The sequence below is a fragment of the Bubalus bubalis genome, chromosome 12 (assembly GCF_019923935.1).
Source record: "Bubalus bubalis isolate 160015118507 breed Murrah chromosome 12, NDDB_SH_1, whole genome shotgun sequence".
Taxonomy (NCBI): domain Eukaryota; kingdom Metazoa; phylum Chordata; class Mammalia; order Artiodactyla; family Bovidae; genus Bubalus; species Bubalus bubalis.
This window is the reverse complement of record NC_059168.1, coordinates 75,615,571-75,639,629: the sequence shown is the minus strand read 5'-3', so window position 1 is coordinate 75,639,629 and position 24,059 is coordinate 75,615,571. Positions and strand designations below refer to the sequence as shown.

At 40.8% G+C, this 24,059-nt stretch overlaps 1 long non-coding RNA gene across 1 annotated transcript; it reads right to left on the bottom strand.

The window, feature by feature from the left end:
• Window positions 1-1,446: 1,446 nt before the first annotated feature.
• On the bottom strand, window positions 1,447-22,755 carry LOC102390157. Its single transcript, XR_006543529.1, has 6 exons — window positions 19,273-22,755; window positions 17,011-17,064; window positions 8,813-8,904; window positions 6,716-7,007; window positions 2,274-2,369; window positions 1,447-1,830 (listed from the first exon to the last, which is right to left on the bottom strand). It is a non-coding gene; the product is annotated as an uncharacterized LOC102390157 (long non-coding RNA).
• Window positions 22,756-24,059: the final 1,304 nt, after the last annotated feature.

Below are 24,059 nucleotides of genomic sequence, written 5' to 3'. Positions count from 1 at the left end.
CAAAAGGACTCAAAGGTTGGGCTTAGCTGGGATTGTTGACCAACCCAACTATATATATATATATATATATATATATATATATATACCACTTCTCTATAAATTGATTGTGTCTCACCTCATAGCACCCTTGGGGAAGTCACATGTTGTCTCAAGCCGCCAAGATGAAGATTTCCTGCAAACAAGGGGGACGCTACATGGCCTTTTAGGACCACACCTCAGAGGTCACACAGTATCACTTTTCCTGTACTATATTGGTCAAATAGCTCAGTCGGTAAAGAATCTGCCTGCAGTGCAGGAGACCCGGGTTTGATCCCTGGGTTGGGAAGATCCCCTGGAGAAGGAAATGGCACCCCACTCCAGTATCCTTGCCTGGAAAATCTCATGGACAGAGGAGCCTGGTGGGCTGCAGTCCATGGGGTCGCCAGAGTTGGGCACAACTAAGTGACTAACACACACACGCACACTGGTCAAATTCAGGTACACCCAGATTCAAGGGGAGGTAACATGTGCCCCACCCCTTGTTAGGAGAGGTGTGAAAAAATGAACAGCCACATCTTAAAACCTCTCCAGTGCAGAAAACTTCTGGAGCCAGGGATGCTAAGGATCCTACAAAGCATCTGAGAACTTTGCATCTCTACAAACTGTCCTTCTGAAGATGCCAGCACTACCCCATCTATAAACACCAGATCCTTGGATTCAGAGAAACCAGAAAGAAGTCATTTAGCCCAAGGATAAGATTAAAAAACAAAAACAAAAACTGGGGGGGGGGTGTAATATCAAGGTGTGGGTTTGAAGGGCTGAAATTAGACTCCAGATCTCTTTCTTCCAAGGTAGATAGTCCTAGGCACCTTCTTATGACAACATGCTTTCTTCAGGTAAATCTGTGCTAAAATTCCTAGTGTGTAAAATTTAACAACAGATGTTAAAACTGGTAGCAAAAAGCATGATGAGTAACAGGATACTGACATGGTCCCATAGTCTCTGCCCACACATTTACTAATTAATAGAGAAAAAGTATAACCTTGCATTGGAAAATGCTGGTGGATAACACCTTTATCCAATGAGCCAAGTGACAAATGGGTATCACTAGACTCCTGATATAAGGCACTGAGAAGGCACAGCATCACTTTTATGACATTCCTGCTCAAATATATTACATAACCTGAATCAAATCACATTTCAGGAACATCCTGTAAATAACTGGGCTATGTTTTTCCCAAAAGTGCAAAATCATAAAAGATAGTATCCTTATTCCCAAACAATTCAGATAAAAAGATGATATTCATAGACACACACATAACAGAGGAGAATGAGAAAATAAATGGACACAGCAGTCAGTAAATCTGAAAAGGAGGTTTGCAGAAGTTCCTGTAATACTCTTGTGACTTCTTTATAAGTTTTGTATAATTTTTAAATTATATCAAAATCAAAAATTACACAATCAGCAAGAATAACAAAACATTTAATGGTGAATTTGTTGATGGTATGTTCTCCCAGCTACTGCAATGAATTCCATTTCTTAACTTTCCAAGGAGTCATAGTTTAAACAGACCACAAGGTCTTGAGCTCTGCTCTCATGCAGCTCTGTCTAGTCTTCAGGGATCAAGGCTTTGTTGGGAGATGTCAGCCAGAATATTTCAGGGTACAAATTGGCCTTTTAGTTAGGTTATAGGGAAGCTGGTATAACAGAGACCCCAAATCCAGAAGTTTCAGTAAAAGAGAATTTCATTTCTCTCTCATCCAACAGTCCAGGGAGTTGAAGTAACTCTGCCATCCTCAATCAGAAGCTTCCATTTCTGGGTTCAAGGGAGCAGCTTTGATGGCCACTTCCTAATCAGATGGGAGGGGGAAAGAAGGAGAGAAAAGGACAGAGTTTCATTATAAAACTCAGTTTGGAAGTTTGCCTACATCACCTCTATCATCATCATTTTCTTGATCAAAATTTAATCACAGGCCACAGCTAGACCATAGGGAGGCTGAGTAATCAAGCTCTGTCTCTGTAGATGTGGACATACTCCTAGCTAAAACTCAGAGTAGGGCAATGTTCTATTATTAAGAAGCAGAGAGTGAGAAGGGATCATGGTAGGTAATTTGATCCCCTGCCCAGGGAACAGAGACTGGGGGCTTCTACAGGACCATGAGAATATCTCAGTCATGTTTCCAACAGGGGTATGAGTTTCAGGAGTAGGTGGGAAATTCATGGATGAAATTGGTCTCCCAAAATAGAGATTGTCCAGTTTGGTGTCCATTTGAGACACTGTTAATTTGAGTACCTGTTAGATTTCCAGACTCAAGATGCTTTATTCTAGAGACAAGGCCAACATTTTTCTAGCCATAGAGAGAGTTGTCTTGTCAAATTTATTTTCATTCTGCGGACAAAATAAAATATTTTTATTCAAAGTGGACTTCATCCATGCCCACATTCATATCTACATGCACACACACACACACACACACGTGTATACTGCAGACATGGTATATAAAGTCACTCTAGAGTGCTCCCTCAGTCCTCTCTTAGTGACTCCGTTGATTGGGAATGTGAGGTATATTTACACTGTCGACTCTCACTTACATTTTATGGTCACTAAATGGCTGTCATAAAATAACTGGCAAATTATCCAACATTGCTTTTGAAGGGACCATGTTTCGACTTGTCAAATTTATCAGTGGCTGAACTGCTTTACGGGTATCTGAAAAAATAACTTATCCCAGAACAGGCAAGCTAACACATCTGTATTCTAGTTGATTAAAGCTCTATTTAATTTTTGAGGGTTTTCCCTCAAAGTAGCATTCAAAATGTCACTTTCCCTTCCCTCCTTTCCTCTCACATCTCTGTCGGACGCAGACATGTACACGGGCAGACTGCAATGTGCTCTGCTTTTTCTTCTCAGCTTCACTGCGCCCCTAGGGAGGCAGAGAGGAAGTTAACAAGGGTGTATGAGGACACCATCTGATTTATTAGAACAGCCAGTTTGCCATGTTAAGCCAAGTTCTGAAGATATGAGGACCACCAAGGAACATTAGGCATTTATCATCATCACAAAGCCTGAAGACAGGATCACACATGTATCAGGAAACCACAGATCCTAAAGCTCCCAAAGTGCCACAAAGAGGTTTTGAAATTCACCCTGGTTTCCCAAGAACCTCCCTCCTAACCCTGCCTGTGCCCCAGATCTGGAGGAACTGATCCCTCCTTCCTCCTGGTGACTCATCCAAATGCCCAGCTAGGCTCTCCTTGGCTCCCATTACAGGCTCTTCAGCCATCTCTTCCACACTTGCCTGGTCACAGCCCCAGACCAAAGACTCTCAGCAAGGCTGCCAACCTTGGCTCATTGGCAAACCTCTCAATACCAAGAGCAGGGCATTCTCAGACTATTGCAACTCCACTGTGTTAATAACCCACAGTCACTCGGCTTTTCAATCCCGCATCCACAACCAGGGACTGTCACTGAAAGCAATATCCAGGGACTTGCCTGATGGTTCATTGGTTAAGACTTTGCTTTCCAAAGCAGGGATGTGGGTTCAATTCCTAATCGGGGAGCTAAGATCCCACATGCCTCCTGGCCAAAGCAACAAAACATAAAAAAAGAAACAATATTGTAACAAATACAATAAAGACTTTTAAAATGGCCCCACATCAAAAATAAAGATAAATAAAAATAAACAATAAAAATAAAATGATATCCACATCTAGAAGGTCTCATCTAAATGTCATAGGTAGCTCAACCTGATGATTATAAGTGTACGTTTGAGTATGAGTTCCTGGGTTTGTATCTTGTCTCTGCTGCTTATAAACTTTGACCCAGGCAAGCGACACCTCTCTCTGCTGCAGTTTCCATACAGTTTCCATCAGTGTTGACCTGATGGGTACTACTACCTATGCTATGCTAAGTCACTTCAGTCGTGTCCGACTCTGTGCGACCCCATAGACGGCAGCCCACCAGGCTCCCCCGTCCCTGGGATTCTCCAGGCAAGAACACTGGAGTGGGTTGCCATTTCCTTCTCCAACTACTACCTATATCACAGGATAAAGTTAAGTGAGTTAATACATATAAGTCACTTAGAAACATGCCTGACATAATGAAGGCTCAATAAACATTAGCTACTCCCATCACTATTATTGTTACTATCATAGAATCTGACAATTAGAAGATCATTAGTGGCCTTGTCCAGAGTAATTTCAGTAAACCAGTGAAGATATATAAACCAGTGTGATGGGGAAAGATGAGTGAATGGGGTGGAGAGAAAGTGGAAACATGGGATTTTTGTCAAGAGAAGGAAAAGAGATATGAGGTGGCAACTAAGAAAGATCGCAGGGTCAATAAAAAATCGATTCATCCTTTAACCATAAAATACCTTGGCAGAAAAATTGTTATAAAGCTTTGGTAATTCTAATAAATTGGTACAAATTACAGTCAATCTATTAACAATAGCGAAACAAGCAAAGTACTTAAAAGTTTACCAAGTATTCTATGTTTTTCTCACTTGATTCTTAAGTCTGAGAATACAGAGGCCACCCTTGACTCCATTTTATACAAGAAGATTCAAGTCTCAGGTGAAATACCTTGTCCCAAGCTACACATCCATTCTGGCCACCCTTGTCTCTCATTTCTAAATTCTTAATATTTCAGAAATGCTATTTATTATTCCTATGGATGTGAGAGTTGGACTGTGAAGAAGGCTGAGCACCGAAGAATTGATGCTTTTGAACTGTGGTGTTGGAGAAGACTCTTGAGAGTCCCTTGGACTGCAAGGAGATCCAACCAGTCCATTCTGAAGGAGATCAGCCCTGGGATTTCTTTGGAAGGAATGATGCTAAAGCTGAAACTCCAGTACTTTGGCCACCTCATACGAAGAGTTGACTCATTGGAAAAGACTCTGATGCTGGGAGGGATTGGGGGCAGGAGGAGAAGGGGACGACAGAGGATGAGATGGCTGGATGGCATCACTGACTTGATGGACGTGAGTCTGAGTGAACTCCGGGAGTTGGTGATGGACAGGGAGGCCTGGCGTGCTGTGATTCATGGGGTCACAAAGAGTCGGACACAACTGAGCGACTGATCTGATCTGATTCTCATGAAGCTCAGAGAATCTCCATCAATGAAACCAAGTATATTTTCTTAGCTCAAAATTAGAGAACTGCTATAAACTGCTGAGAGCCTGCTTGCCCAAGCTTATCACTCAGGATAAGCCTTATAACAGAATTTTCTGCATTATTCCTTTTGGTCAACCAGGGGTCAGTTGAGCAAGTGTATGTGCTGACACCCAGACACCTGTCCAGAACCCCGAACATCTTCCTCTTCTGCTGATCTCCTTCCTTAACACTGGGCCACCAACATACACACACACAAAAACACATACATACACACATACTCACACACACACACACACACACACACACATCCCTGAGCACACACCCCTGAGCCAAGGGTGAAAGTCCCTCCTTTAACTCCAAAACACTAACCACCAGGGCGCTCACTCAGGACTGAATTGCCACCACTGGTAAGTTGTTAGTCTGCACACATATCTCATCTCTCTTGTATTTTGAGTTGAGGATAGTCCCACCTCTTTACAGTCCTCAGCAGGCCCTGCACCTGCCATGAGATGTTTTGCTCCCTCCTTCTGTTTCCTCTGCTGGTTTGTATAAAGCCCCAGTGACTTAACAGTGCGTGTTCTCCTTATGTGTGTGCCCAGTCGTGTCTGACTCCTTCTGACCCCATGAACTGTAGCCTACCAGGTTCCTCTGTCCATGGGATTTCCCAGGCAAAAATTCTGGATGGGTTGACATTTCCTACTCTAGAGGATCTTCCAGACCCAGGATCAAACTCAGATCTCCTGTATTGGCAGGCAGATTCTTTACCATTAGCTCCACCTGGGAAACCTGTGTTCTTTTTGGTGTTGCTTTTTCTTGTGACTCCCTGGGGCCTCACTGTCTAAATGGAAGAGGTTCTGTGCTGATAGACAACACTGACCAAGATAAACTTGGCAGTGACCAGTGTTTGCAAGGTCACTCTGGGGACCAATCTGGCTGAGCACAGCAGGGGATGCCAGCTGCCCTAGAGGCCCTCCCATCTCCAAACGGGGCCTGACACTCACTCACCCAGGACTCTTGCTCATCAATCGTGGCACATCACAGAGCACTTCATGCTCCCTGCTCTTTCTCCATCCATGAGAGAGCTGCTGTTTCAAAGTTCTCCTTGGATAGTGAAAGCATTTCAAACATTTTGTTGCAAAGAGGTTTGGCTCTTTATTTTACATTCCTCTAGTCACAAGCAGCAGCTTTCGAACTGCTTTTAAACATAGTGGGGAGCAGGAAGGTTTGTAAAATATGGAGCTTACATTAAACAAGTTCCGTAAATGTAATTTCCTTTATTAGGAAAGGGAAAGATGTCACAGAGGGAAGAAGACAGATGTACCAATCACCTATGCTGCTATAACAAACAATGACAAATATAGCCACTTAAAAAAAAAAAAAATGCAAACCAGGGACTTCCCTGGTGATCCAGTGGTTAAGAGTTCACCTTCCAATGCAGGGAGTGTGGGTTCAATCCCTGGTCAGGAAGATCACACATGCCTCACGGCCAAAAAACCAAAATATAAAACAGAGGCAATATTGTAATAAATTCAATAAAGACTTTAAAAAGGATTCACATTAAAAAAAAAAAAAAAAAAAAACAACCAACTTGAAAAGAACCACACAAACTTATTATCTTACTGTTTGAAGGTCAGAAGTCTGAGGCATGTCTCTCAAGGCTAAAATCAAGGTGTAGGCAGGACTGCATTCCTTTATAGGCAGAATTCTTTTTTCGTGCCTTTCCCAGCTTCTAGAGGAAGAACTTCTAGAGGAAGAACTCACAGTTCTTCACTTATGGTCCTTTCCATACTCAGAGGTTGAATCCTTCTGACTGATTATTCTGAGCTTCTCCAGGTTCACAATGCCTTTCAGCTCACTCTCTCCCACTTTTAAGGACCCTTCTGGTTGCATCAGGCCCACCAGGATAATTTTCCTATTTTTAAGACACAGTGATGAGCAACATTAATTTCATCTGCAACCTTAACTTCCCTTTGTAACCTAATATATTCACAAGTTCTAAGGATTAGGATACGGACATTTATAGGGGAGGGGAGGCATTAGTAAACCCACCACAACAGATATCGTTGGAGCTATGCTCAATTCACAGTTTAGTGATGCTGGTATTGAACTCTGAAATTTGGAAGACAATTTCAGGGTAGTCTGAACCATTCCCACAACCTGCCAGCCTCCCACATTCAAAATGGATCTGCCGAGGTGCTAGCCACACACAGGCTAGTGAAGACTCAGGTCCCCGGGATGCAAGCAGTGTCCTCTGTGATGCAGAGTTCTGATGACTCGTCTTTGTAGAATTCATGGAAGTGCAAGCTCTCTGAGCTGCTCTCCATTAACCAAATGTTTAATAAATCCCCTCCATGTCTTTGGTGAATCACATTGACTGATGACACAGCATGCTGAAGCTCTCTGATAGAAGCTAATTTCTGATATATATTAACACTGTCACTTCCAACAATCGAGTGGGATGTGCAGCCATGTCAGCCGTGATTGTGTCCCAACCATTCATGCTTGTATGTATGCTCTTGTAATGATGTGGTTTAATTAAACGTCACATAAACCAATGGAAGACAAACATGAAAAGAGAGGTTTTTTTTGTTTTTTTTGTTTTTTTTTTTTTTTTTTAATGTATACCAAATAGAATGCCTTACAAAGACTGGATAAAGATGAGTCATTTCAAAAAAAGAAGAGACAGGCAATTAGATGGTAAAACAACTGTTAGAGAGAGGAAATATAATCACAAAAATCAAGGATTTTGCCGAAAAGCAGAAGTGGAGCCAAAAGTGAGAATTAGCTACAGTCTTATAAGAAGGAGGCAGAAGTGGAATATGGTAAAAACAAGGTGGGAGAAACCCTTGCTGATTAAAAAAGCCGTGTTAAGTGAAGCAGACCTCGCTTGTACTGGCTGAAGGGTGGGTGAGTTAGGGGAGGCACGCTGACTGAAACTGCCCTCCCTGGCCAGGTACCATAGTAACCACTTGCATGGGTTGTTTTACAACAGGAGGTCCTGGTGAGGAACACGGAACTAATAAGCCACCACCAACCAGAAGAGTTTGGGAAAGGTAAGAAGGAGACACCACATGTCCAACCACCTCTCAGAATCCTTCTTGTGGCATCCATCTTGGCTGAGCAATGTGTATGCCACCAGGAAGGACTCTGCGTCAGAGTGATTGGCCAAAGACAACCCAGAAACTAATCCTTTCATCATAAAATCCGAGACTGTGAGTCACATGGCAGAGCAGTTCTCCTGGGTTCCCTTACCCTACCGGTCTCTGCTCAGGCACCCTTTGCAATTAAATCTCTCGTTTTGTCAGCTTCTGTGTCTCCTCAGACAATTCATTTCCGAGTGTTAGACAAGAACCCACTCTTGGGTCCTGGAAGGTGTCCCCCTTCCTGCAATAGGTGGGTTAGGTCTGACTAATGTGAATTTCCTGTGTCATCTACCTGAGGATGGATTTGAGGATGGTTCGAGAAGTGCTGTGCAGATATGAGGATTACCTCTGTAAGGGTGAGGAGGACAGAAGCTTCTCCATCACAACAGTTGCTGTTTCCCCAAATCCTCCTGCCTTTCTGCCCGGAACTAGTAGGAGTATAGGAAAACCATTCTGTCTGAATAAAATCTGTCAAGCTGTGCATGATCCCAGGCTGAAAGATCAAGCCATTGAAATAATGCTTCTCTGAAAAACTACTTCCAGCAAGTCCCAGCCCTTTCCTTGGTGACCTTACCCTTTGGAAGACAGTTATTAATTGGGGAAATATTGAAGTGCATCTGATGACAGATCTTCTGACCTCATCCTTTGTCTTGCTCTTGAGCACATCTAAAGAAGAGGATAAATACTTTCTTTAGTCACCATCTTAAAGCCTCCATGGGCCTTGTGCCCATACATGCAAATCTGGGTCCTAAATGAATTCAAGACAGTGGAAGGAGACAATCCAGGAGCTCTGGCTACACATTTCTTCTGCCTTTCCTTTTCTGTGGGTTTACTGTGTTTTCTGAGTCTGTTTTCAGTGACACTAGGGTCTATGCCTTCTCTAAAAGGAAGAGTTGAGTCATGGAATGAGCGAGAATCCTGGTACATGTGTGCAAATGCCACGCAAAACATATGGAATCTAGGTTCCTAACTCTTGGTCATCCCTAGCTCTCAAGGAGCAAGACAATGTAATTGTATGTAGATGGGTCAAGAAGCAGATATTTATGGTAACAACGACTTTATACGTGAGACAGCAAAAGAGACACAGATATAAAGAACAAACTTTTGGACTCTGTGGGAGAAGGCAAGGGTGGGATGATTTGAGAGAATAGCATTGAAACATGTATATTACCATATGTGAAATAGATGGCCAGTCCAAGTTCAATGCATGAAACAGGGCACTCAAAGCCAGTGTACTGGGACAACCCAGACGGATGGGATAGGGAGTGAGGTGGGAATGGGATTTGGGATGGGGGACACATGTATACCCGTGGCTGATTCATGTCAATGTATGGCAAAAATCACCACAATATTATAAAGTAATTAGCCACCAATTAAAATAAATATATTTAAAAAAAGAAACAGATATTTAATATAGTTTCAAAACAAGAAAATAAACCAATAGACAAAACTAAAATAAGGTAATTGAAGATTGAAGGGAAAAGGAAGTTGTGTGACAGAAATACATCATATTCTAAGCAAATCAACAAATGGTATTTTAAGTTGATAAATCATACCTAAATTATTAATACTATTAGAAGTATTAAAAAATGAAACAGTTAAAAGAAGGTGTGGGACAGGGAAAGAATTGTTTCTTTCCATTGGATATTCCATTGGATACTTTGAAGAAAGTGAAGAAGAACTAAAGGGCCTCTTGATGAAAGTGAAAGAAGAGAGTGAAAAAGTTGGCTTTAAACTCAACATTCAGAAAATTAAGATCATGGCATCCAGTCCCATCACTTCATGGCAAATAGATGGGGAACAATGGAAACAGGGAGAGACTTTATTTTGGAGGGCTCCAAAATCACTGTAGATGGTGACTGCAGCCATGAAATTAAAAGACGCTTGCTCCCTGGAAGAAAAGCTATGACCAAACTAGACAGCATATTAAAAAGCAGACACATTACTTTGCCAACAAAGGTCCGTCTAGTCAAAGCTAAGGTTTTCCAATAGTCATGTATGGATGTGAGAGTTGGACTATAAAGAAAGCTGAGCACCAAAGAATTGATGCTTTTGAACTGTGATGTTTGTTAGGGAGGACTCTTGAGAGTCCCTTGGACTGCAAGGAAGCCAACCAGTCAATCCTAAAGGAAATCAGTCCTGAATATTCATTGGAAGGACTGATGCTGAAGCTGAAACTTCAATACTTTGGCCATTTGATGAGAAGAATTGACTCATTGGAAAAGACCCTGCTGCTGAGAAAGATTGAAGGCGGGAGGAGAAGGGGATGACAGATGAGGAGAAGGGGATGACAGAGGATGAGATAGTTGGATGGCATCACCAGCTCAATGGACATAAGTTTGAGTAGGCTCCAGGAGTTGGTAATGGACAGGGAAGCCTGGTGTGCTGCAGTCCACGGGGTCGCAAAGAGCTGGACACAACCAAGTGACTGAACTGAACTGAACTGATTGGATACTCTCTTGTACTGTTTGAATATGTGTGTAAATAGTAAAATGTCTAGAAAAATGTACCATTAAACTTTTAAAAATGTGTTCATTTCAAGAAGCAGAAAGTGAAAAGAGAATCCATTTACTTTTCAACCTCATGTTTGTATTATTCCCAATGAATATGCATTCCCATTGAAATCTGAAACTTGACAGTGAGTGATTATATATTTATAAAGTGGGATATTATGAAACTATTTAAAAGATTGTTGTTGTGGAAGACACATGGCAAGGAAAATTGTTCATAATATATGACCAAACTGTTAAGAAGAGTCTTAAATGCTATTCCCATGTGACCAAGGAACTGACCATATTCAGAGCTTGTTTGATTTGGAGCTTAAAATATGTTTTAGATTTCTTGTTCTGTCAGTTATAAAAATTTCAACAACTTGCTAGCAATAATCAAGTTAAGATAATAAAAGTACAAAAATACAGCAAAATACTCATGTTGTCTATTCCCTAGAGATAACATTCTAGTGTGGAGTCTTTTGGATTTTTTTCTATGAATTTAGAAATTTTTTCTCTGTACATATATACCTATAGACACATACACACATATGATTTCATTTAAAAAAATGGGATAACTCCTTCTGTTGTAAAAAGTGCCATTGCCTTCTCCAACTAAAGTAATACAGAAGGTTAAAATATAAGTGTATCATTAATGAATAGCCCCATGTTAAATTAGTAATATGTTTGTTCTTTCACAAATAAATTTTCTCTGGAAAAAAAAAATGTGTATCATTCTTACACAAGGGCCTCATTAGCTTTTTTTCTGTATCCTTTTACATTTATAGTATGAACTGCTACAACAAGGATAGCATTTAAAATATTATCAAAATTATAAAGACTTTGAATTTAAAATGAGTTCAAAGACAATTAGCTTAAAAAGCCCAAAAGGCTTTATTGAGTTAACAGTACATTTAAAAAATGAAATTAATTTTAAAGCATTGATTTTTTTCTAAAAGAGGGAGACATTTAAATTGTTTTTTAATTCAGTGTTTCAACTCAAGAAATTGAAATTAACTCAATTTAGGTTTTCTATAGCGTTTGCAAATAGGGCTTGGTATTCATATGGTCTAAATATCACTGCATGCCAACTTCTCGTAATTTGCTGCTTCCCAGAAAGCTGGATTCAACAGTCAGCAGGCTTGCCTTGAACAGCACTGCTTGGAAAATGGGGCTGGGAGAAGCACCATTTAGTTCTAGAGGCTGTCAGAGAATCATTAAATGTGATGGTTCTATGCATGCAGTCTATAAAACAATGGCATTGAAGTTTTTGGCTAACCCTTGTGCTAGGGAAATCTAGTTTGGGAAAAGCTTAATTCACTCATTATTGTCATTCTCTGGAAAGCTGCCCCCCTGACCGTCATATCTGCTATTTTTTTCTTATTGCTTCCTCTTTGAACCATACTATATGTCTATAATCCCTGTGACGAAGGCAAATGGAAAGACTGCCTTCACTGAAAACTGGAGTAAGAAGCCACTTCTTGAGTCCAGTGCCCTCTCTGGCACACCAACACATCATGGTCTTGTATGACAAAAGGAAGGGCCACACACCTAAATGAGGCCACAGAGTGGGGAACTCAGGCTCAGATTGGGTAGTGTGATTCATGGAAGAATTTATTAAAGCTCCCTTATACGTAAGGTAATGCACTGGGAGCATATTCATCAGCAAATCAGATTTTTGTGTTCTAACCCTAGGGGCCTTCTAGGAAATAATTAGATGAGCTTGGGTAAATGATCTAACCCTAATGTGACCCAGTTTCCTAAAGTAAAATGGGGACGATAAATAATACCTCTGTAAATTAGCTTTTAAGCACTTTCTTGACCCAATTCTGAGCACCTGACTAGAGGCCAGTCAGTTCCCCTTCTTGAGTAGCCAAGTAAGTCTACACTCCCAACCACCTCCCTTATCAAATTCTCATACTTCAGGCCTCTATAAACCCATCTTAATCATCCTAGGGCCAAGTAACAGAATTCTTGACAGCCCTTATGGCACAGAGTCTACTAAGATTATCCAGGTTAGCCAATTCTGAGTCTGTTGGCCCTGTCTTGCTCTTTCCTTCCTGAGGAAACCCCAGTGCAGGTGCTTACCCATGGTGTTCTTCCCTTTGCTTCATTATCAACCCTGATGCTTCCCCTAGTGGCCCTGCATGGCATGCTGCATTTTCCCCGGGGAACTGTGGGAACAACAAAACTGCATCTTTCTGTTTTCTTTCTCTTGATCTGTGTTTGGCCTCACAATATCTCTCAAAGTTAAAATGACCTGCCCTGCACCACTCACAGATTGATTTGGAGACATATTAAGATACTGGATATGAAAGCCCTTCGAACAGTTTGGAGGGATTACAGACATGTGATATGGTCAGAAGCACCCTGTTCAGTATTGGAGAGAAGCAAAATACCAGATGACAGACACATTGTGGTACACATCATTGCACGTGTGCTCAGTCACTCAGTCATGTCCAGCTCTTTGTGACCCCATGGACTGTAGCCTGTCAGGATGATAGTCTACAATAATATATTTGCACTACATACATCTGAAAAATGACTTCTATCTAGAATGTACACTGTAACTCCTATAACTCAACAATATGAAGACACAACCCTAGAGAGGATCAAGGAAACCCACTCCAGTATTCTTCCTTGGAGAATCCCTTAGACAGAGGAGCCTGGTGGGCTACAGACCACAAAGACTCAAACAGTCAGACATGACTGAAGCAACTTAGCACACATGAAAAGTGAAAGTGAAAGCTAGTCAGTCGTGTCCGACTCAGTGTGAACCTATGGACTACAGCCCACCAGGCTCCTCTGTCCATGGAATTCTCCAGGCAAGAATACTGGAGTGGATTGCCACTCCCTTCTCCAGGGGATCTTCCTGACCCAGGGATCAAACTTGGGTCTCCTGCATCACAGGCAGGTTTTTTTTTTTTTACCATCTGAGCCACCAGGGAATCCCTAGCACACATGCTAAGACACAGTCCAGTTTTCCAAGTGGATAAAATATTTAAAATGAAACATCAAAAAAGTTATATAAGCTCCTGAAAATATGCTTCAATAAACATCATCAGGAAATGCAAATAAAAATGACTGCACACACTGGGATGGCCAATATTTTAAAAAACTGGCAATACCAAAAGTTGGTCAGATTAGTGAGAAACTGGAGCTCCACATAGGAGTGTATGAGAGTTGCTGGTAAGAATATGCCACTTTGGCAAATAGTTGATTAGTTTCCTATAAGTTAGACATACCTTTATCATATTAACCAGCAATCCTACTTTGAAATATTTACTCAAGAGAAATAAAAGCACCTATAACAAAAATACATATTCAAAATATTCATAATAGGTTTATTCATAATAGCCCCAGAAAAAAATCCACCTCAATATCCACCAACAGGAGAATAGATAAATTGTGTTTGTGCATATACAATATATACCACCCTCCTATAAAAAGAACCATGTATGATGGACACATGCATCAGAAAAGGTGTGTCTTGATGAATGGATAAAGAAGATATTATACAGATATGTATTAGATAGATAGATAGATAGGAATGTTACTCAGACATAAAAAGAATAGAATGCTGCCAATTGTAGCAACATAGAAGGACCTAGAGAATATTCTGCTTAATAAAATAAATAAGACAGGGACAGACAAATACTGTATGCTACCACTTATATATGGAATCTAAAAAAAATACAAATACAAATGAATGTATGCAAAACAGAAGCAGACAAAGATAAAGACAACAAACCTGTGATTACCAAAGGGGTGAGAGAAAGGGGGAGGGATAAATTAGGATTATGGAATTAAAAGATATAATACAAACTACCATGTGTATAATAGATAAGCAACAAGAGTTTACTGTATAGCATGGAGAATTATAGCCATTATCTTGTAATAACTTATAATGGAGTATAAAATACAAAAATATTGAATCACTATGCTGCACACCTGAAATGAATATAATATTGAAAATCAACTATACTTCAATCTTTAAAAGGTAAAGTCTCAAAAATACTATTCTGAGAAGAAAAAAAGGAGCACAAAGAATATTGTATGATTCATTTCTTAACATGCAAATCTACTCTACAGTCACATAAAGAAGATGACTTATCACGAGCTAAATATGTAGTTATAGGGATGGACTATATACAGATTGGAAGGAACTTTCTGGAACAATGGAAATTTCTATCTTTGTTCCAGATTGGGAAAGGAGTATGTCAAAGCTGTATATTGTTACCCTGTTTCTTTAACTTATATGCAGAGTATATCATGTGAAATGCCAGGTTGGATGAAGCACATTCTGAAGGATATCAGCCCTGAGATTTCTTTGGAGGGAATGATACTGAAGCTGAAACTCCAGTACTTTGGCCACCTCATGCGAAGAGCTGACTCATTGGAAAAGACCCTGATGCTGGGAGGGATTGGGGGCAGGAGGAGAAGGGGACAACTGAGGATGAGATGGCTCAATGGCATCACTCACTCAATGGATGTGAGTCTGAGTGAACTCTGGGAGTTGGTGATGGACAGGGAGGCCTGGCGTGCTGTGATTCATGGGGTCTCGAAGAGTCGGACATGACTGAGTGACTGAACTGAACTTAACTGAACTGATGAAGCACAAGCTGGAATCAAGATTGCCTGGAGAAATATCAATAACCTCAGATATGCAGATAACACCACCCTTATGGCTAAAACCAAGGACTAAAGAGCTTCTTGATGAAGGTGAAAAAGAGAGTGAAAAAGCTGGCTTAAAACTCAACATTCAAAAATGAAGATCATGGCTGCTGCTGCTGCTGCCAAGTCACTTCAGTCGTGTCCAACTCTGTGCGACCCCATGGACTGCAGCCTACCAGGCTTCTCCGTCCATGGGATTCTCCAGGCAAGAACACTGGAGTGGGTTGCCATTTCCTTCTCTAGAAGATCATGGCATCTGGTCCCAATTCTTCATGGCAAATAGATGGGAAAACAATGAAAACAGTGAGAGACTTTATTTTGGGGCTCCAAAATCACTGCAGATGGTGACCTCAGCCGTAAAATGAAAAGACACTTGCTCCTTGGAAGAAAAGCTATGACAAACCTAGACAGCATATTAAAAAGCAGATCTGGTCCCAATTCTTCATGGCAAATAGATGGGGAAACAATGAAAACAGTGAGAGACTTTATTTTGGGGGCTCCAAAATCACTGCAGATGGTGACTGCAGCCGTAAAATGAAAAGACACTTGCTCCTTGGAAGAAAAGCTATGACAAACCTAGACAGCATATTAAAAAGCAGAGACATTACTTTGCTGACAAAGGTATGTATAGTCCAGACTATGGTTTTTCCATTAATCATGTATGGATGTGAGAGTTGGACCATGAAGAAGGCTGAGCACTGAAGAACTGATGCTTTTGAACTGTGGTGTTGGAGAAAACTCTTGAGTCCCTTGGACTGCAAGGAGATCCAACCAGTCAATCTTAAAGGAAATCAATCCTGAATATTCTTTGGAAGGACTGATGCTGAAGCTGAAACTCCAATCCTTTGGCCACTTGATGTGAAGAACTGAGTCATTGGAAAAGACCCTGATGCTGGGAAAGATCAAAGGCAGGAGGAGATGGGGATGACAGAGGATGAGATTGTTGGATGGCATCATCGACTCGATGGACATGAGTTTGAGCAAGCTCCAAGAGCTGGTGATGGACAGGGAAGCCTGGTGTGCTGCAGTGCATGGGGTTGCAAAGAATTAGACACAACAGAGCAACTGAACAACAACAACTGTTTCTGTGGTTACATGGGTGTGAATATTAACCAGAATTCAGTGAATTGTACAGTTATAATGGGTTCATTTAAATGTATGTCAATTACATCTCAATAAAGTTTATTTAATTTTTTAGGAAGGTAAATCAGTGAAAGGTCTAGAAGGTTTGACAATACAAAAACAAACAGGACCCGAAACGCATTTTAAATTTCTATTTCATGGTAGAAATACAGAGATAAAAGGATTCTAATCATGTTCAGATGCCTGTATCCATCTCTGAGTATTGTGTGTATAGAACGAAGTTAGTGTGTGTGCCCTAGCCATCCCTTTAAAAGAATCACCTGAAATAGAAATATCAAAGACATCTATGAAACAAAAGCTTGAGCATATTCTTTTACCTAATCAACACAGACTTTCTGGAAGCAACAAAGTACTTAAAGAAGTTCTTTCACTGGCACCACCCAACCCCTTCAATAAAAAACAAACAGAAGAAATCAAAAGATGAGAATAGAGAGGCTTGTGTTTGAGACCCAGCTTTTCTACTTACCAGCCTTGTGATTTTGGCAAGGTACTTAACCTTCTTCAGACTTGCTTTTCTTATCTGTTAAATGAGGACAGAAAATATAACTCACAAATTCTTTGTAAATATTAATAGAAAACCATATGGAAAATGCTTAGCAAGGCTTGAAATATACTTTCAGTAAATAATGGCTAGGGAAAAAAAGGTAGCTCTTGTTACATGAAGTTTTGTCATATATTCCTTTTTATTTTTTATCAGCATGTGTTCCCCAGAATTCCTGGGGCTTCAATAGCCTTTAAAGCACCAAAATTTCCACAGTTAGAATATATTCAAACTCCTTAGGAATAAGATAATATGTAAATGTTTTATATATTGTGTTATCATTTTTCTCTTGTTTGTTTCTTCTATAGGAAAATTTATGGAAATGCAAAAGGAATGTACAGATGACTAATTTCAGAAACCTAGGGAAATCAGAGGGGACAAATATGGCAGTTAAAATGTAGTCTGAATTTATTCTGCAAAGCATGGAAGGAAATGATGTCATCACTTGGAGTGTGGGAAAGTAGGAAATTCTTATCTGATGTGTGGATGAGGAGACATCTCAAAGTCATAAATGTCATGGCTGACTATCCTCAATGCTTAACTCTTACCCATCTTTCAGGCTTATTCAACTATTTATTTACAATTTCTAAATTTATTGAAATCTGTTCAACTGTTTTCAGGCAACAAACAGATGGAGTTTAGGATTGGTGAATTCAAATCATCAGGCTCACAAACAGAGAGAATGGACTCAGTCTAAGAACAGACTGCATTGTTGAAGATAAAATGAAAAGGTAACCTTTACACACCAGCATTTAACTGCTGGGAAGTTCCAAACACTGATGAAAACAGTTGGCTGTCCATCTGGAAGAGATACTTAAAATTAAGTTAAACACAGAGTGCTGTTTTAAGGTAACAATTGCTTCCTATAGATTCCCATTCTACTAAAGCCTCAAAGTCACAAAATATAACTTGGAATCTGTTAAAGTATAAACCAAAGCATATTAAAATGTTTTTGATCAAAAGTTGGTTTCAGTCAAGTAATGCCAAACCAGAAGTTCTCCAGCTAAAGCACAGATTTTTATGAAGTAAAGGCAGAAGCAAAGTAAAGAAATCATTGATTGGCTTGAGTTTAAATTCTAGTTGGATGTTTGCAATTGGTTGTCCTTAGGGTTCAATTTTGCAACCTTGAAGTCATGCTGACCTAAGTTTAGATTTGGGTTTGCTTACATAGGTCACCATGACTTTAGAGCAATATTGGTCTAATGATCTCCTTGTTTAATTAACTTAAATGTTAGAAAGCATCACCAACTCAATGGACATGAATCTGTGCACACTCCAGGAGATAGTAAAGGACAGGGGAGCTTGACATGCTGCAGTTCTTGGGATTGAGAAGAGTTGGACACAGCTTAGCAACTGAACAACAACAACAAAAATCTCAATAATCTCAACGCTGGGATATCTTCTGGAACTCTAAAAGTTACCATTGAATTACTCTAGTTTTTATATTTATTTATTTGGCTGTGCCAGGTCTTTTCATCTTCATTGGGTGGGTAGGATTGGTAGAGCAATCTTTAGTTGCAGCAATATAGGATCCAGTTCCCTAATGAGGGAACCAACCCGGGCCCCTTGCACTGGGAGCACAGAGTCCAAGCCACTGGATCACCAGAAAAGTCCCTGAATCACTTTAAAATTGAGAAAGGTTGAAGGTAGTAACTAATGTCAGTAATTTATGATGAATTCAAACTCTGAAAATGCCAGATGTTAGGTTATAAGATATATATGATTGCATTTAACAAGTTTTTCTATTCATACAGTGATTCAAGGATTTTAATAAAGTGCTATTTTAATCAATAGCAAAATGCCTGACCAAAGCTATTAGCCTCAGCATTAGAAGGCTAAAAGGTAATGCTGTCCCAACTATATCATAGCTACCGAGATAGTATGGCAGCAATTAGCCTGGAAATATGGTTAAATTACTTAAGTGTTACCCAGAATACATAGGGAGCAGATACATCACTTTTCAGAATTAAAATCACAGTGGACTCACACAGGTCTACAGCTGGGTGGTAAGTTCCTTGGGGAATCTCGTTCTGCCCCCTGCTATGCAAGTTCATAATCCTGGCCACGGGCTTCCAGGTCATTGGAGCAGCATCACAGTAGTCTACTCTCATGCCTGACTACAAGGCTCCCCCGTGTATTCATTAGTTGCTGCTAACTTTATGAAAGGTGAGACAGACACAGACTCACCAAGACATCTATGGACTCCTCCACAGGTCACAGCCTCCCTCGCCATTGGATAAAGGCCATGAAATGGGTTCTGAACAATGGAAAAGAGCGGAAGTGATAAACCTTTCGGTGGTCTCACTATTAAAAACATTTCATCATGGGATCCAGCCCTTTCTTCCCCTACTATGGCAATGCAAGAAGTCACAGAAGCCCCCCAGGACTCAGAACTCACTGTGTGGAATACAGACACAGGAGAAAAGCCCAAGACACAATAGGCCTTGCCTCAGAATGATATGAACATCCTCTTTTCTGCTACTGTTATTAAGCCAGTGGGATTGCTGGGTTTCTTTGTTATTGCATCATAGCCAACCATATGTTGACTAATTTAAAGCGACAAAAAGAATCTTTCTGTTTTGACTATAACACAGAAGAAAATACCTTTGATTCCTCTTATGCCTCATAGGTCCCTGGGAGATTTCTGTTATAAAAGATAGCTTTGTTTGATAATAAACCAATAAGAAGGCTTAGATGTATAAAACAGTAATTTCAGCCACTTTCCAAAATTAAGAATCATATAACCTTCCATTTGTACAGCAATAGTAACTTTTTTCATAATGCTTTCATGCATACATCTTTACAACAGCCCTAGAACTTTTTTAAGTGCATAAAATCACAACTTTACAATTGAACAAAGTGAGTAATAGCTGGATTTTAAGTAAGATGTCCAGGAACTCGGTTAGTGAGAGCACAGATGAGATAGGCTGCCACCTTTGGTCCTCCTGTAATCAAGAAATGCTCCAAGCTTTCAGCCTTGTCACAGATTTTTACAAGCTCTTCTTTTAATAACCTTTCTCCATTGTGTTCCTGACTTATTACTGCCCGGGCTCCCAGCACTCTTATTTATATGCAGACTCATTTCAGCTGAACATCCCAGTGTTTATGCTGTGTTTACTGTGTTGTTTCCTAACTAGAGTCCATTATCTGCTGAAACAAGAAGGATGTTCACAAATAAAACACAGCTTGCCTGTGGCTGCCAGACCAGCCAAGCCCATCACAGGGGGCAAGGATGTATCTTTGCTGATGGGGAGAAACCTGCTGTTTTCATATGAGCTTCCCCTTGGGCGGTTCCAATGAGAGGAGAAGGACTAGAGAGCTGAAAGCATGTGACTTACTTCAGGGAACCAAGCCAAGTGCCATTTCAAAGTCTCACTTCCAGGCAAGCTTTGCCCTCTGACCGGGAACTGGGTTGCAGGGTAGATGGGCCACAGTCAGAGCTGCTGATGGACTCGAGGTCAGATAGGTGGCATCCGTAGTCAAATGGACTTAGAAGAAAGAAAGGCTATAGGAAGGTGGCTGGGAAATACTTGACCTAAATTGACTACTTGGAGTAGTGAACATAGCTCAAAGCCAGCTTCAAAAGCTGTTTCTATGCCTCTTGTCTGGATCACCCATCTGGCCTGTATAGAGAACTAATAATTAGAGGGGCCTAGCTTAGGTGGTGTGGGGAGGCCTGCAGCGAGGGGCTGAGCACTCTTACCAAGTGCCACAGGCCCCTCACTCCTCCCTTCTGCTTAGTGCTAATGGCCAGTATGGCAGGTGGTAAAATGTAGACTAATGTAGGTACAATGTACAGCCTGCTGGCTTTGAAGTCAGACCATTATATTTTCAAAATTTAGCTCAGCCCTTAAGAGCTGGGTGACTTTGGTCAAGTGATTTAACCTGTCTGTGACTTGGTTTTCTCATACATAAAATAGGAAGAAAGAATAGCTACCTTTGTTAAGTTGTAAAGATTGGGAATTATATATATATACAAACATTCATATACACATATAATGTTTGGTGCAGCATAAGCCCTGGCATATGATCAGCCCTCAGTAAATGGTAGCTTTTGTGTTGCTTTCATAACTGTGATTATTAAATGCAAAACTGCTTATTTGGGCTCTTGCTCTGATCTACCTCTCACCACCGACGAAAACCATCTGTGTCATATCAACCTCTGAAAGCAAACAAGCCCCTTTTGTATGGAAAAGAAACCTGGCACAATGCCCAACACTTAGTACATACTCAATATACACTTCTCGAATTGAACTGAATTGTGCCCCAGATTTTATATCCATAGGCAGCTTCCTTGGTTTGCTTTATTGGCTTCAATATTCCTTTAAAACTGAAGCTTGACTTATTCCTGCCCTGGAGCCTCTGAGTGTTTTGGCTGAAGTCAAGAAATATGTATGACTTTTTGTGTATGAAGAGCTTTATATCTGATCATGTGCTTTCACATAATTACATTAATACTCTCGTGCAATTTAAAAAAAAAGAAAAAAACCGATGGATCACGTTTCTATCTATACACCACCTATTTTGGACTGGTCTTCTAAAAAAAGTAGAAGAGACCTATAAATAGGCTTTAGAATTATGGCTAGGGATGAGAGTTTAATATTGCAGAATATTAGTGTCATGGCTTCTAAGGCTGTGGCAGGGTCTTAAGATTAGAAGGGAATTTAGAGGTCATCTAGTCCTACCCCCACACCAGGCAACGTCTGCCAGCTCATATCTTGGAAACTGTGAACGGCACTGGCTCCACAGGCCCTGGCACCAACCCCAGTTCACACTGCCAGGCCCTGGGGCACCAGATGCCCACAGCTAAGAAGAGGCTAATAGGCCTGTGAGGATTATTTTGACCACTGTATATCAAGGATTCTTGACTAGTGGTCTCCATCTTATGAAATTAAACAGGAATATGCAAGGTTTATTGAACTGAATATGCTTTGAAGGCATAGAGCTCTAGAGTGTCAGTGTGTTCATATGGGCACAATGCACATTTCAAGATCTAAATGTAGTTAATACTCGAGATGAGGGCACACACTGGGCACAAAGGACAGTGTGGTTCACACACAACCTTTTGCTCCTGGAGGTCACACATTACTTCTTAAAGAACATCTGATTTGCTTATTAACCGAGATTTCATTTAGTGCACACTTCCTTCATAAAAATGTATCTTAGGGTTTTCATTTGTAGTGCTTCCTTTATATCCCTGGGAGACAGGGGTGGAGGTGGATTCTCAACCTGCAAATTTAGGTAAAGACCAGCCCATCAGTGCCATTTTTCTATTTTCCATATATATGCATTGATATATGTATCTTTTTTCCTCTTTGACTTTCTTTACTCTGTGAAACAGGCAGGAGTAGAGACACAGATATAGGGAATGGACTTGTGGGCACAGCAGGGGAAAGAAAGGATGGGAAGAAATGAGACAGTAGCACTGGCATATTTACACTATCATGTGCAAAACAGATAGCCAGTGGAAAGCTGCTGTATAGCAAAGGGAGCTCAGCCTGGAGGCGTGGAATGGGGGAGGGGTGGGAAGGAGGCTCAAAAGGTCAGGGATGTGACCTTTATGGCTCACTTATGGCTGATTCTCATCGTAGTATGGCTGAAACCAACACAACATTGTAAAGCAATTATCATCCAATTAAAAAAAGATGAAAGTGAAAGTGGCTCATTCTTGTCCAACTCTTTGTGACTCCATGGACTATACAGTCCATGGAATTCTCCAGGCCAGAATACTGGAGTGGGTAGCCTTTCCCTTCTCCAGGGGATCTTCCCAACCCAGAGATCGAACCCAAGTCTCCCTCACTGCAGGCGGATTTTTTACCAGCTGAGCCACAGACAATACCAAAAAGATTCAGTCCAGGCAGTACCCAGATGAGCTCATGAACCCTCTTCCTGTCCCTGCAAGGGCTAAGGTTCTACTGAGCTAGGCTTGGGTGGAGTTGGTTAGTCCCTTATCTGCGTGCCCAAAGATCTATTTACATTTTAAATCACTGCTGTGTCCTTGGGTTACATTTTGATGGCTGCCAAGTAGTTAAGTTCAGAATTTTCCCTCGGAACAGTAAACAGTTTACTTTTCAAATAGCATCATTTTTGAAGTTTTTATTCCTCACCATCACTGTGTTAAGAAAGCTGTCAAGTTTTGGAATTTCATGGAGAAATGCGAAGTGGCCTTTGTAAGTGCCAGATGAACCCTCTGAGGCCTGACATTCTCAATGTGATGGCTCTGTTTACATATATATTGTCCTTCCTGGAAATGCTGGAGGTTTGGATTTGGGATTACTGTATCTAGACAGTTCTGGCTGCCACAGGGGCCTCGTCTTTCTTATTTCATGTGTGCATGCATTCATTCATTCATTCACTCACTCACTCATTTATTTATTCACTCAAAAAGAATTTATCATTCATCTTGGATATCTGGGGAGGTCTGGGCTCTTGCTCTGCCATTAAGGAGGGTGACAGGAGTCAGAAATCATGCCCCTAGGGTAGAGAACCCAAACACTCAGATTGGTAAGAACATCAATCCTTAGCAATGTTTATCTTGCCCAAATAATTTTCAGTCAAATAAAGAAATTGTATTCCTGTTCTGCTATGGTTCGTTTGACTTCAACTATGAGTATCTGAGATCCTTCTAGAGGCCTTCTTAAGGAAACCAACTTGTATTTATCCTTTCATTAGACTGGTTTTCCCTTTGCTTCCCCTCTCCTTGACTTGCGTTTTCTGGAATTGGCTCATTAAGTCTTGCTGAGAAGGCAAATAAAGCTCCAGGCAGATTGTTCTTGCCCTTCAAAAATGGTTAAGGAAGGAGCAGAATTTCAGGGAGTACCACTCCTGTGAAGAAAACTTTATACCAGCTCCAGTACCTACCACGGTTGCTAATAACTCTTGCAAGACCAGCAGCCATGATATTAAATGCAATGAATGAGCTGAGCTGAGCTGTAATGACACAGCAGGCCCTGGGCTAAGAGCACAGTCCTCCA